Source organism: Lates calcarifer, linkage group LG18, assembly GCF_001640805.2.
Source record: "Lates calcarifer isolate ASB-BC8 linkage group LG18, TLL_Latcal_v3, whole genome shotgun sequence".
NCBI classification, from domain to species: domain Eukaryota; kingdom Metazoa; phylum Chordata; class Actinopteri; family Centropomidae; genus Lates; species Lates calcarifer.
The window spans coordinates 9,545,511-9,561,105 of NC_066850.1; the positions used below are offsets into that span (position 1 = coordinate 9,545,511).

The 15,595-nt window shown below is 41.8% G+C and overlaps 1 protein-coding gene across 2 annotated transcripts in view; it reads left to right on the forward strand.

Annotated features, from left to right (window-relative positions):
- Nucleotides 1-15,595, forward strand: part of chrm2a (cholinergic receptor, muscarinic 2a) — a 68,994-nt gene that overhangs the window by 23,541 nt on the left and 29,858 nt on the right. For both annotated transcript variants that reach the window (XM_018680908.2, XM_018680909.2), the window contains exon 2: nt 1,820-1,967. The gene's annotated coding sequence lies outside the window, so the exon portion shown is untranslated. The remainder of the gene's footprint in view (nt 1-1,819; nt 1,968-15,595) is intronic.

Genomic DNA, 15,595 nt, shown 5'->3' on the forward strand with positions numbered 1-15,595 from the left:
AGAAACAATAATAGCTAACCAGCTGACAGTCATATCTCAACCAGCAAGTTACAAACCTCAGTCCTATATCTTTACAGGGCTTAGGCACATTTCAGGATTTTATGGTCCACGTAGTGTCCGAGCAGTTCAGCAAGCATGCTCTCTGCCAAACGTTTAGTGCTCCTCTGTGATGACAGGGTGCCGTACAGGTCGGTCACTTTATTTAATAAGAGTCCCCCCCCCTCGCTTGAGGCTGAGGTAATTCTTTGGAGATTAAGGTGATAGAGTGTGGATAAAGACAGCCGCCTGGGTCGAGCTGCACCCAGGGAGGACAGACACAGTTTTTTATTACCTCAATGGACATTTTTTAACTGTCGCACACATACAGATAACCACTGCTTGGAGCGGAGAGAAAACTTACTTCAGGTCACACCACCCTACAGCCAATCAGTGTGCATATCTCGTCTCCATATGTTAAGCCTTACAGCACATTTAATAAGAACTCTCAGATTTGCTCATGGGGGAATTAAGTGCCTGTTGGCGAGGGAGATTGCAATCCACATACAAGGCTGCCTATTAGATATTTTAAACCCTTATCATCATCTGACGATTTTCTGAATAATTTTCATCATCTTATAATGTTGTGGAATTGCTGGGAGCATTCAAATCCTCTTCCTACATGATTAGAGAACACTGAAGAACACTTATGTTTATGCAGTGTCTGATCGGTCTGACAGATTTTCCTATTAGCATAATAAATGAAGTAGTGCACCAGAGACAAAGATCATTAGGCAGATTTTCACCACAGGGAAATCATTTGGACAATGTATTGTCTAACTACGTGAGACAACAGCAATGCATTTCAACCTCCAGCTTTTCCCCAAATCCTTCACTCACTAAAGCGCTGCCAGTGTTCGCTTTCTGCCGAAACGACCTTCATTTATTCGAGGCAGCTGTGTCATTTCAAAAGCTGCGATTTCTCCCTTGTCTTGTGTTCTGTGATTAGTCATAACAGTGAATGGCATGCTGCAGACAGCACTGGTTAATGTGTCCACACAGGGACATGCCGTAAACACAAGTTGTTATCACGATGCTACATCTCCTCACCAGCACAGACTGGCTTAGTGTACTAAACACTGTAGCCTCAGGGTTTATCCCTTTATCAGCTGCTCCCTGCCTTTCCCTCAACTTCTTTAGCTCAAGTTATTTATTTTATTTTATTTTTTGCCTGCAGTTCAAAAGCAGGTGTGACATTGTTTCGTTCTTGCTCTTCATATGCTAAAAGACATAAACAGCGGCTTGTTAAGAGTTGCTTTTAATAAGCGTGCAAGGCTTGGTTAAAGAGATTTCTGAACTGCTTTGGTTTCTGCAAGGCGCTCTGCCTGAAATTTGCATTTAAACATGAGGTGTGTCTGTTAGTGGCTCATTTGGAAAAATGAGTGAGAGTGCTGCAACACTCTGGGATAATGGTCTCAGAGGGCTGTGGCTTCCATACAGGGTGCGCACGTATAGTGAACTTAGGCCACAGTCATTTACATCGGAGGCAGTCAGAGCCACCATCATTTTCTTTGATTGCCGTTCGGGATGCGTACATTATGTATATTGGGGGTTACAGGTCCACAGGGGCTGAGGACTGTATAATTTACAAAGTGAGGACTGAAACTTAAATCCCAAGCCAGTGCCATAATGCTTTCTTAACCTTGTGGTATCAGTAGCTTCTGGTTATGGATGACCAGTGCAGATCCCAGATGACACTGGGTGAGTGGGGCGCCAGTCTGTTACAGGGCTGACATACAGCCATTGCTCATTCTGATTTACATTTTTTTTCCTCTTTGTACAGTGGCCATGGCTATTAACCATGAAGCTGGAGCCTAACACGTCCATCGCTTCCATCGGTCAAAAAAAGCCTCTCTGGTGCTACGTTGAACACACTCTCCAAATATGCCATCCAAGTGTGAGGAAGCCCAGCGGACTGCTTAACACCTGCTGTAAGTAGCAAAATCCTCTGACTCCCGTGTTGTGAGCATTTACTCATGGACACTCACACCAAGTCAAACCCCAAAAGAGATAAACTCATCCTCAGCTCTGATTTGTGGATGAGTCATTTCCAAAATGTGCCCCCACTCTTCAAATACTGTAGTGAGGTATCACATTTATTCTCTGTACACATGGATTACAGATTTACATTTCTTAAATTCTATTTAAAAAGAGTTATGGCTGTCATGATGTATGCTTTGCTCTGCTCTGGGTTATTGCTCACAATGGATTTCAATTTATCTCTGAAATCTTGGCAGGTCAAAACTTATCTAAGACATATTTACACAGCGCATATCTCCACTAAAGCTGAATCACTTCACCAAGCCCAGCAGATAGCATTAATTATTCTAAATGTCTTCATCATACATGAGAAATATTATGTTAATTATGCATACAGGTAATTTGCTGCATGTGTGGTACACTGTGCACTGAAGTGCACTGAAGATGGCTTAATGCTAACGGTTGTATCCTTGGAGCATTAATACACCATGTGCATGTGACATTTTTCTGGAGTTACAAGAGCTTGTTGTACATCAGTTTAGTTCAATTATGCTCTTGACCATCAAAGTAAAGAGTAGAGCTTTTAATGCTCACATTCTAAGCTGTGGTAGACCACAATCACACCGAGACTTTGAACATACAGTGTCGTGAGTCAAGAGGCTTTAAAGTACTAAGTGGGTGGGAATACTTGTGTAAGAAAAAGTCAGATTATCTCAGGTAAGTAGTCATTCATGATAATGCATACTAAACTTACATAAGATATTTTATAGACAGTATAGTATATACCTGTTATCATTTGAACTTCATAGTACTGCATTTACTTTTTAGAGAGTATTTTGATAGAAAGAAAGGATCAAATAATACACAGTGATACACCACCGCCACACTCTGCGGTATCCCTAAATCTTTGGACCATTCAACTGTCTCTCAGCTCATCATTTAATATATTTCTGCCTGCAACTTTACTTTTCTAGTTCAGTCTCAGCTTAATTTCCAGCAGCAGTAGGTGGCTGTTTGAGAGAAAGAGAGAGAGAGAGGAAAAAAGCTCTGGTAAACCCATTGTACACTACCTTCCCACCAGCAAATGGCAGACAGACAAATTTAGCAACTAGCTGATGAACACAGTGGAGCGTTTCATAGCTTAAAAAGCCAGATAATTCCCCCAGGAATTTGTGGAAGGGGGGAAATGAATGCAAATGTGTAAACAGACAACTGTTTGTTTTGCTATTATAACCATGTAAGGTGGTAATATGTCAGTGTCGTGTTAGCAAATCCCCAAAATGCAACTTTAAGCCAAGCACAATCGCATAGCAAACACATTAGTAGGCAACTGCATTTCTGCTCTTAACACTGTGATGTAAGGGCAGTGCTTCTGACTGTCTTCAGTTCAGTCTTGAATTTTTGCGCTGTTTTGTCAGTTTATAAGTTTAACAGCTCATAGCTCTGTGCTTGAAATCGGAGTGATTTGGAGGTAAATCCTTCCCATTAGCTTCCCAGTTAAACATACAGTGTTTGTGTAAGAGATCAGGCAGGAATACGTTTCTGTGGCTGTGGATCATGTTCAGAAGTTTCAAAAGCCGTCAGATCAGGTGTCACTCTGACATGCCAGGCGATGTGTGCAGACAAAAAGGACGTCATGTGTAGCGATGTGCGAGCACTTGATATCAGCAACCTCACTTTTCACTCTGGGAGTACGTCCTAACATTATCAGCAGACATGGCAACTGCACGTACACACACACACTCACACACACGCTCACACCACTGTTTGATGCTGTTCCACCAACAACACTGTCAAGTGCTCTCCCTCTTCATCATAGTGATGCTGTCCAGAACCATATCTCAAATGGAATTTCGGCTCTTTGAACTGAGATTGTGTGTAGATGTGTGTGTGTGCGCGCGCGCATTTCTCTGTCTGGCTGCATATCTGTGTCTCTCATTTGCATGCCAGTGTTGTGTCTCTTTGTGTATGTGTTCTTGTGAATAAGTGACTGTATATTCATGTATATTCATCTGTCTACTGTGTGCGTTTGTTCACATAACGCCCCCGAAGGATGGTCAGGTCAGTTCCGTGTCAAGCCAGCCAAATGCCTGGCACAGATTAACAGGAGAGGGCAACGCCAGCCTTTGAGGGCAGGAGTAGTGGGAGCAGTCGCACCAATTAGAAACCCAGCATCCCGACCACCCAGCCCTACACTCACCCTGGCTGGCTCGAGATAACAGAATCGACACACATGCTCAGACAGATAGGCACACACGGGGATGCGCTTTCCACATACCCACTCATAACTTGGTGCCTAATACATATGCAATACCGCGCCAAACATCATCCATTAGCTGCAACAGGGGCCCGAGTGTGCTGCTAGAAGTGTCAAATATGCATGAGGGAGTGGAGGTCTGTGTCTCATAATCCTCCAGGCAATTAATACAATCGTTTCCAGGGCCAAGCACCTAGATGCACATATCAAACCTCTCCCTGGGCTTGTTGAATTTTTTAGGTAGACTAATTTACACATACGCTGGCCAGAGGCTTGCTTTTATGGATTGGAGCCGTCTGGAAGCCGACGGCTGGTCATACATTGAGAATTGTCCCCACTGATGTATGAGGCCGCGGGGACAGCGTATTCACTGTGGAAAACAATGCTGGAAAGGTTGTGTTTAAAGATAAAACGCTTTCTGTTCTGCTAATTGTATTGTAGAACTTATTGAACTGTGATGTGGGGTTTGATTTGCTAAGCTGGGTTTATTTTAAATTCAGGTTTAACTGATCCATTATGAGAGACTGTGAGATTCTGTTAATAATACACATCAACCCCGGCTTTTTTCAGAGAAATGTATCTGTTGAGTCTGTTGAACCATTTAACATTTACAACATACAAACATGGTATTTGTAGACTGTCATAGAAAAGTGCATTGCTTTTCCAGAGACTCAGTGTGTCGTCCCCACCGTCTTCAGTATATTGTTAAACATTTAATTCTGCCAAGCTTTTTGTTGTGGTTTCTGCAGATGTTTTTAGCCTCCAGTCAAATATTGACTGAAATGTTCAGCCTAGTGTGAGGAGAGGGGGGTGGAGGGTTGGAAGGGGATGTGTGGGGGGGCTGGTATTCAGAGGCGTTCGGTTGGTGGGGGAGCGGTATTGATTGCACTTAAAGTGACAAGATTGAGGAGCCCCACTTTGACACGTTATCCCTATTGCTGCCAACAGACAAAGTGCGGGCCAGAGGAGCAATGCCGATTGATTTCTGTGATCATGAATGGCCTGAGACCTATGAATCAGTCGTCCACGCTGTGCTGCTTGAAAATAAGTCAACAATTTTTCATAGCTCTGCCATAATGTAAGGACTGACAGCCTATTTGATTTAAGAGGACAAGTAAATACTATGGTAATGAATAGGCTTCATGCACATTCTGACAAGCTGAAAAGTCCTCACAGCCCTGGCAATAATAAGCCACTGTGTAAAGCACGTAGACTGGTAGTATATTTGAAAAGGCATGGTATTGTGAGCTGCCGGTTCGGGCATCTATGGGATTTTGTTGTGCATAATTCACTGGCGAGGCAAGAAGCTGATATAGCCTCTCCGCCTCTTATGATCATCCATCAGGTAAAATAGCTTTTTTCTAACATTAGCCTGTCAACGAGAAATAACAAATGTAGCCATGCAGAGCAACACATGATTACAGGGTAATAATGCCCCGAGGTCAGGGGAATGTGACCTCATTCAGAGCGGCTTGGTGAAGGGAGCAAGTGAAATACTAGTTGCATTAGATGAAGGGCCACAAGGGAATGGCTCATCTTCATCTGAGGAGGTTGTTGTTGTCGTCGTCAGGTGTCCCCGCACTGCTGTGATGTCTGTTTTTCAATTATTTGAACTGTATGTTTCATATAATTGAAAACATGTTATTTTCACCATGATGATGTTCTTAAGGGGGAAAAAACTGAGAGAAAAAACCCATTTAAAAAAACATGCAGGTCACTTGTCCCTACCCTAAGATACAGCCCATGATGGCGGCATGCTTTGTTGACGTGGTCACTTAGTTTTAGGAAAAAAAAAGAAAACTCTTGGTTAAGGTTGTGGAAGGACCATGGACCACAGTCTCCGGTGTGAAACCCCAGCCCCCTCATAACTTTGTTGACTACGTCCCCTGTCGTCCTCCTTTGCTCCTGTCACAATTATTACAGCTGGTAGAGGTTGTATAACAATAAAACATAACTGTAGGTCATAATAAGCTGCCTCCACAAACAACCTATGGGCTCGTTCCAAAGCATGCGGGAGTGTGATTGAAAACATTTACATCACCTTTGTTTCTGGTGGGCTCCTCGACCACTGCTCAGAGAACATCTCTTGCCAATAGTAAGGGTCTGTTTCAAGCCCCCACATTTTCTCTGATTGGTATTGTGTAAATCCATCACAATAATCTTCCAGGAAATTGCACAGGCCTTTTCCAGTGGTCTAATCGAGATATGGGTGCGCTCACAGACTGAGTAGGAGTGAGAATGAGGAGGAAAATTAAGGAGAAGGTGAGACAGATGGAGGAAAGACCTGCACAGCTCACGATGGATTTCTTTAGAATCTGAGAAATATATACAGTGACAGTTGCGCAGAGGATGGTGTGCAACTGGAGTGTGGAGAATGGTGTGAGGGAAGGGAAAAGCACAAAATTAATAAGTAAACAAGAAGATGCAGTGATTGAATGGAGGATGGGGGGTAGAAAAAAAAAACATTTGACATGCCTCACTAATCTCAGTTTCTTCCATCCCAGTGTTCCCTCTCCTCTCTGTAGCCTGCAGGTCTCTGGTTCAATGTGCTGCATAGCCAATTACCCATGAAAATAAGAGAGGGAAAGCCAGTTGCAAGTGATTAAAACACACTAAAAAACAAGCACCTACTGGATTTGAAGCAGAAATGTGGCTATACATGAAATGACATATGACAAATTATTATATTAGAATCTAGATCAGGGCAGTGTTTTTTCATTATTTTTTGTATCACAGCATTTAATCAAAACACAACACTTTTGCCCGCACCTAATATTGTCTTAAGTGAGAGAATACAAGACCAACAATAAACTGGAGAGGTGGTTTATTCAATGATTTTTTTCCCCTCCCTCTTCACTCGACATACAGCGAGCGTTATAACAGGGTGCTCTGCACAAGCAAACACAGCATGGCATATCAACACAGCAAGTGTTTTCGCATGTGGTTGGGGGGGGTTTAACTGAATTGTGAGGTCTAGATGGTATTATTCTTCGCAGGGAAGGACTCAAAGGACGTTTTAATGAATGGAGCTTGGGGAATGCAGTGGGACCGACTGTCACAGCAGAAGGGAGGAATATACTGTTTCTGATGGAGACTGAATTATTGAAAAGAGTTTCTTGCACTGATTACATGGCCTAAAGCCATCTCTGTTTGGTAAATTACAATTATTTCAAACTTGCAGATTTTTTAGGAGTTTTACTGAAATTAAAAGGTGTCAAATGAGTGAAAAGGTACAGTGTGTTTCATGCTCTTTGCATAAAAAAAGAAGAGTTCTTCACCCTGAAGACCACAGCTCAGCTTATGTCCGCTGTTGCCAGCGTGACTGAAACAAGTGGCTGAGAGGCGTGTTCCTACTTGATAAGTTAGATGTGACAGCCGACTCTGCTCAGCCCTGGGTAGCTTAATGTGTATGTGCTTAACGCAATTATGTGCAAATATATTCTAATAACTTTGTTCTGTTTAAAATTCCATCTTTGATACTTTTTATTTGTTACCTACATTTTTTCCTCTCAGCTCCTAATCAAAAAACGCAGGAAGCACTGGTGAATTTATGTGCATACATACATCTTTAATATTATGAGTATGAATTTCTCTGACATGGTAATATATTTTAATCATCTAAGGATTTGAGTGATTCAAATGAGCAGGTTTTCCAGCCTGGGTGGGATTAGCAATGCTCGGCTGAATGTGTGTAGAGTGGCTAAGCGGTGTGTAGGATTGTGTTGTCATCTGCGCAGATGCTTGTATACATGTGTACGTTTTGTGGATAACCACCTGCACGTAATAAGCATCTGACCCTGCGTGGATGATGTCCCTTCTTGGTTTTAATTATGTTGTAAATGTCAACATGTGAACTGTTCTCTTTCACCGTGTCAAGCATGTGTGCATCTTTCGCTGCGTGCCTTTCCGGACGAAGGACTGCTGTTCATCCTTTGTCGTGTGTTGACTCATCAGACAATTAGAGAATGTGAATGACCCGAAGGCAGGGCCAAGAATAGCTGCCTGAGGCATCTCTTGCTTCCCAACCTCCATTCCTCCCTACATGCATCACAACAGAAGGGGGAGAAACGCGTCCTGGCAACTACCAATTAAGGCCACATATCCTTCACATGAGGGCTATTGCTTAATCAAAGCTCTGAGAATAATGAGCTTAAGTAAACAGTAATTACTGGAACCAGGTCATTGATTACAGTTCTGTCTCTGACTGGTCCAATGGGAATTTCTAAGCAAGGGAACATCACCAAATATCTACTTGATATCAACATGTGACCTTATGGCTGGCAATAAAACCTATTAATCTTCTTGAATTTACATCAAGTATTATTCATACGGCTTTTGACCACACACACACACACACACACACACACACATTGCCAAATCCGGCAGTATTCCAACATGGAGATAGATGAAGACTCCTCCTCACTAAACATATACTCACACTCCACCATTTGTTTAGCGTGTGACGATTAATCTATTCACGCCACCTGTGCCACCAGCAGCGTGAATTATGCATGTCTTATAGATTTGCTCTCTATATGAAGAACTGGGGAAAGACATGACCACACAAGTTGCCATTGCAGTAGGCAGAGATCAGCCTGGACCCGAGAATAGCTGACCAGTGGAAGTTAAGCCAATTGAATTGAAATCCAAGATGGAGAGACCAGTTAACCAGTGGGTTAACAACACAGACAGGAGCAGTGTTTTCCTGAACATTCATGGGTGGTATTAGACTGTTCAACAGAAAATGGCAGCTTTGGATGTTTGTTCAAGTGCTGAAAATGAGGGTTTGCTTTTTTGTTTGACAGCAACCTCCTGGCAAAATGGCCATTCTCTATTAATAGCACAGGTAGAAGTAGCATAAAGTTATACTGTCTTCGGTCCTCGTGCATCCAGATTAAATATGAAAGAAGGATCACATCACAGATTTGCTAGACTGACTGTACTTCTGTGAAGTTAGCTTTAGCGACTTAGCAACATATACATGCATACCGAACATGTACATGCAGGAATGTACCTCTATGTGTTTGTGTGAAAGGTCAGGCTCTTCCAATCAAACCCCAGCCCTGTCCTGTCCCTTTGTTTCATTTCTATATGTTCATGAAACTGAGTCACAGAGCCTCAGAATAAGGGTTAAATTTTCATTCAAGTTATGTAATTTTAAAGCTGCACAAACTTCAATTGCCACAACTCTTGTTTGCATCCACTTGTATCTTTTCATTCACTTTCTGATCACTTTGCCTCTGCAATTCACTTTGTGTTCACTCTGAACACCCCTTTGAGGAGAAGACTGGGGCAGATTGTCAGGTGTACAACAAATATGACTATGAATATCCCTTTCTGACCAGTTGATGTTGGTCTCGAGACGCAGCTGTGCGAGTTTACCTCAATGAACTACATTCCAATTCTCTTGATCGTCTTTGGGGAGTATGGTTATATCAAAGCAGCCAGGGAAAGACATTAGCAGTGTGTCAATCCAAACAACACTCATATCGTACTGCAGTGACAAACAGGTATTGAATTATCTGTGTACATCGTTTGCAGGGGGGGTTAAAGGCCTTCATAAACAGTGGTTGGTCGTCTGAGCATTAGCAGTGGGAACACAGTAAGGCTGCTTCCTCAGATAATTACCATTCATCATGGCTATTAACAGTCGAATAGATACTCTCATAAAAGCAAGACATTACCTCTCAGTGCACACACATTATATACTGTACATAATCTTCCATTACAAGCCATTTTACATTTCAGTTTGCATTCTATTGAAGTCAGTAACTGAAAGATTCTCAGATGCCAGAATTTGCATACATGTTATAGCCAGTCAGTGTGTGGGTAACATGAAAAATGCAATTTTCTGCGTGACTTCCCACTCGTCAAGACAGCAGCTGTGTGTGAGTGAGAGTGTATGCCACCTGTAATCACACTGCTGCTGAGATTTCTCATGAATTTGTCTGCTGGAGCAAAAGGTTTAAACTTTTTTCATTGAAAAGGGTCAGTAAAAGAAATACTTCGCCATAAATGTTTTGGATCAGTCAGTCCTTGTAGCCTGGAGTGCTGGACAATAAAGTGCTTATATCAGTAGTAAAAAAAAAGTGGCAGCTTCAGAGAGAATAAAGATAACTGGAGAAAAATAATATCAAATTGCTCGTAAAAATTGCCATAATCTCAGTCATTTGCAATGGGGTATTGGCTGCTCATGTGTTGACACTGCCCTGTATCCCTAGAAATTTTGTTATGTATTAGACAAATTCACACCTTGCAAGCTATGTCCAATAGAAAAATTCAGTGCTAACCTCGTAACATGCCTTATATGTGCAATGGTTGGAGCACTGAGGTGTATAGGATGTCTGATTTTCATGCAAGAGATCAGAGTTCACCTCCTGTTACTGACTTTCAATTAATGTCTGCATTTTTATTAACTATAACCATGACCTTTGCCTAACCTGAATCAAATGGTAGTCGCCTTATGTAGATGATCATTGTCTGAAGTGAAAGTTGACATTGGAAGTTTGAATGCTGTCACTTAATGCAACTAACTGCAATTAACTGCTCACTGTTATTGTACATTGCAAAGTAAATGGACGAATGCTTGACACCACAGATTTGATTCGAAATCAACAAACAAATCAAAGCCTATGCTGTAGGTATCTACAGCAGGGCTTATGTGAACCCCTTGTGTCAAGTGTAAATTCAGGTGTAGTTTGGCCTCACTGTGGCCACTACTGACCATTTGGAAGCTCTGTTCAGTTTTTATCACCTGGAATTTTATGGGCCATCTGTGAAGATTTCAGAGGTTATGTTAGTTTACACGTCCTGCAATGACTTTTCCTACAAAACAAGAGGGAGGAATCGAGTTCAACCAATAGTGTTTCCAAAACATCCCTTTTCTCTGACAGTACAGAGGGAATGAGGGGATGCGTTCCAGGGTCACATCTGGCTCCCTACCATTTTGTTTCCAGATATTCATCCATCTGAAAAATGCAAGTCCTCCAAAGAGTTTCATGATTAACCACAGGAGTTAATTCTCTGACTCAGGCTGAATCAAACTCTTACATCAGTGAGCGACTTTTCATACATTTTTGCTCTACATAGACAAACCTTTGGCTGCCCGCTTTGGATCAATGTTTTGACATGAATACAGCCCCATGGAGAGTTTCAGACAGCCACACAGCGTCCAAGATGTTCAGTTTATGACAACCCTCACTCCTGTGAGGGTTTCGATTTGGCACATCAATAGCTTTCAGTAATTTCTAAACAGAATGAATAAGTGGTCAGAAGGGAGTCTAGAGATAGAGACTACAAACTCTGCCACAAGATCCTCTTTTTCCTTGTTCTGCTGCATTTTCGGATTCCTCCTGACACTGGGACATACAGTATGTGTAAAAGTCATTTTGTCTTTGCTCTCTGTAAGGAGCAGCCTCTAACACAGTCGTGAGAAGTAAAACTGTAATGAAAGAGGCAGAGGTACAAAACTTTTAACATGATGCTTTTTGGATTGTCAGTGTATGTTCTCTGCCCTTTCCACATGTTCTTTCAACATGGCTCCAGCACAATTCTCCAGCTGTCTGATGTTGGAGCACAGCACCAGAGAGGGCTTAAATCTGCAGCCAGAGAGCCTCAGCAGGACAATGACCAGATTTGGGCAGGGCGAAAAGGGTACATGTCTCAGTCTTGAATGTGAAGTGTCAGCATTTGATTAATGCCTGACATCACTGTGCGTTTCGACTCGGGCAGGCTGATAAACAGAGAGAAATCGCTGATGGATGGCCACCTTCCTCTGAGATAAAGCTCATTTCTCTCCTTGGAGTATAGGCAGTATAGAAACAGAAAATAGAGATTTCTATTTTGACATTAAAGACCTTATGTGTATTTTATTGGGATCTTATTACCATCGTGTTGCGTTTGCAACAAAGATTGCCTTGACTTTGTGCACTCTCTCATGAAATAGCTTGGACATTGGCTGAGGGACAAACACGTGCCGCTTTTGAGACACAGATTGCATTTCTTGCAAATGAGCCAAATGATAAGATGCCAGATACTGAAACACACGTGGTAGCTCATTTAAGTGGCAACCTAGTGTGCGGTGAGGCCTCCAAAGTGCCACATGGGCACATTAATGATTAATCAGTTTGTTTGTGCAACATGAAACACTGGTGCCTTTAACATTTAGGTGGCAGAATTAATTTTCCCTCAGGAAAGCCCTCCCCCAGGTTAAGCTGTGTGTGTGTGTGTGTGTGTGTATATATATATATATATATATATATATATATATATATATATAGTATAACACAAGTTTGGAGAACAAAAACTCTTAGGGTTTCTAATAAACACATACTTGCCCTGAAGAACTACTTCCTCAAGACTGATAGTTTAGACATACATGTCACCACAGCTGTCGATTATATTCATATAACCGAATCAATGCGTTAGATGGATGATGATTGGGACAGCCTCAGCAAGTGCTTTGGTGATCAATTACATGTGCATTGGGTTCAAACTGTTAAAGCATACAGGAAACAGATATGTCCCAAATCACTTCTCATGTCCTAATTCACTGGCTGAACAATCACACAGCAACCTGGGAGAAATTTTCATTAAGAGAATTCTGCTGCTACCATTAAAATAAACATCTTCTGGGTCTCATTTTTGTTTGCTCTCTCTACATGTTATAGTCACTGGAAATTTATCTCAAGAGATATTCACTTTCATTTATCCTGAGGGTATGCCTGTTAGGAAGATTTACCATCCCTTCTAGGTAGCTGCAATTGATTTGAGGTGATTCCCAGTGGATTCCAGTAAATGAAATGTCAACATCTATGTGACATGTGATGAAAATTAATGGTGTCCCACACGGGGAAAGAGACAGCAAGGGTGTAAAAGCAAGAGTGCAGCATAGTTGGCTGTCATGTTTGGTGAGACAGGACTTCACTCAAGTAAAATCTTGACTCTTTCTCCCAGTCGCCAATAGTGCTTTCATAAACTGAGGTTCAACCAAATCACACACACATAATTTACAACTTACCACTAGTTTACCATTTGGTTTTATTTATTGATTGAAATGAATGTTTTTTTAAATCAATAATGCACTGTGTGTTCATAACCAGCCAGCAATTTCCATCAGGAGTTGCAGGAGACTCCCTGGGTGGACACAAACGCAACATCAAATAAATGTTACTTAAACAGCTCAAATGAAAAAGAAAAAAAAAAAAAAATGGGTGAACTGAACCTTTAAGAAACACTCTCATAGCTCAACATGACTGAAGAAATTCAAGAAGGACAGAAAGTATACGAGTCCTGGTTTCAATTTTGTGACACCGTCTGCATTATGAAGACAGTCAAATTAAGCAACCCTCTAGTTGTGTGTGCTTTGAGCAGGGCAGGGCGGGGGGCATATTGTGTATGGCTCACTGGAGTTCACCTCTCCTAATCTCTGTCATACACCTTCCTCATCTTCTCACTGTAATTATGGGCTACATTCACCACGGTTGATTTGACGTCCCTGGTAATCGTATTAAGTAATCCCACTACTGAATTGTTGCAACAGGACATTGTTCAAGAACTTTTTCCAAGATGCTTAGGCTGGCGACATGCCAGACATGGCTCTGTTCCACTGTACTAATCTTCCCTTTTCTTGCTACTGAATGCAAGTTCACCTTGATCTGGTCTGAGGGTGTTGTCAGCTCGAGTCACCATTCGTAGCTGTTACATAAGCTGAAAGCAGGACAGTTGAAAAAAAAAAAGAAAGGACACATCCACTCTAAAATACTATTGACAGTTTTTTATTCCCTTAAAAAGTATAGTCCTTTGTTGTTTTTTTTATACATGCTGTTTATTGCTGTGGTGCTGCCATGGAGTGATAGCAACAGCTAACACAACAATGCCTGATATTGCATTTGAAAACTGAGAAATTAACCGTAAACGTGTAACAATACTGAGATAGCCAGAGCCAGAGACTTGGACACCATTACCATGAAATGTCTTCATTATATGCTGGCCCATGAAGACAGGAGATGGGACAGGATCCCCCAGGACCCTGGATGCTGGTGCAGGTGGAAAAATGGAAGGGAAAAAAAAGAAAAAAAAAAAATCACAGCTGAATCTCCAGAAGCAATCTGCAGGTCACGGTTGTTATAGGGAGGTGGAGGTTCTGCAATATCATGGTCATAAAGCAGAATTAGCCCACAGCAGTTACCTTCGGGCAGAGCCAGACTATCTGTATTCTCCTACTTATGCTAAGCTAACTGGCATCGTTCAGAGATATGAGACTGGTATCGACTTTCTCATCTAACTCTCAGCAAGAAAGCAAAATGTCAAACTATTCCTTTAACTACCACCATGCTACCTCTGCTGCCCCTTCCACTTGCACACACACTGGACACACTTTCTCTAGGTTTCTGAGTCATTCGGGGAATTGCAGAAAATCATTTAGTGATTTAGAGTTTCCCAAACCAGAGGTTAATTTGAACATTTCTTACTAATTTAACTCCTGGACATTAAACACTGGAGTAAGATCACAGACTGAGAGTAAGAAAGCATGAATATCAGGAGCTGTTTGATGCCGTCCTTGTTTCCTACATGATTTTGGTTTTGTTGCAGAGGAAGGTCTTTTGGGTTTGTCCGATGCAGGCATGGCTGAGGGAGCAAAGCATTTTGAATTAATTAGATGCGATCATCATTGCCCACTTTGGTCATTCCTCAGGCGCCCTCCTCCCTTCCCTTTGACTCTGGCATAATGGAAAATCACTCTGTTTCGCTAGCCATTACCCCACAGTTCCATTCATCCCGGCCAATCGAGGGCCAGCAGAGGGGAAAATTTTCAGTCCGATCAATATCCCAAGTCGGACATAAAGTACGGTCAAACATACCATTCAGATGCATTCATCCTTCCCTGTATGATTTTGTATAGTTTCTATCTGAATAATCTGATCAGCACTATATCAATAGCAGTTATTGTTTGCTTCAGAATTAATTGTTCAGGTGTTTAGTCATTAAACATCGTGACATCTCTTTGGAAGTGATACTTAGTGGGATTTCAGATGTGAGCCAGGACGTGTTGCTCACTCTCATTTATCCTAAATCTTTCACTTCAGCCAAGTTTATAACACCCACTATAAATATAGGCTAATAGATCGGTTGTACTGTTGACTGCAGGTCAAGAATACAGCATATTTCTCATCTGTTCATGTCACCAGTAGTTAAGACACTTAGTATTTCACTGTCAACCAGCTGGGATGTTTGAACATAACTTTAAGTCTATCCCTCCCTTTATTTTATTTTGGACGTACTGCAGCTGTCTGTGTGGTGAATAATTCAAATGACAGTCTG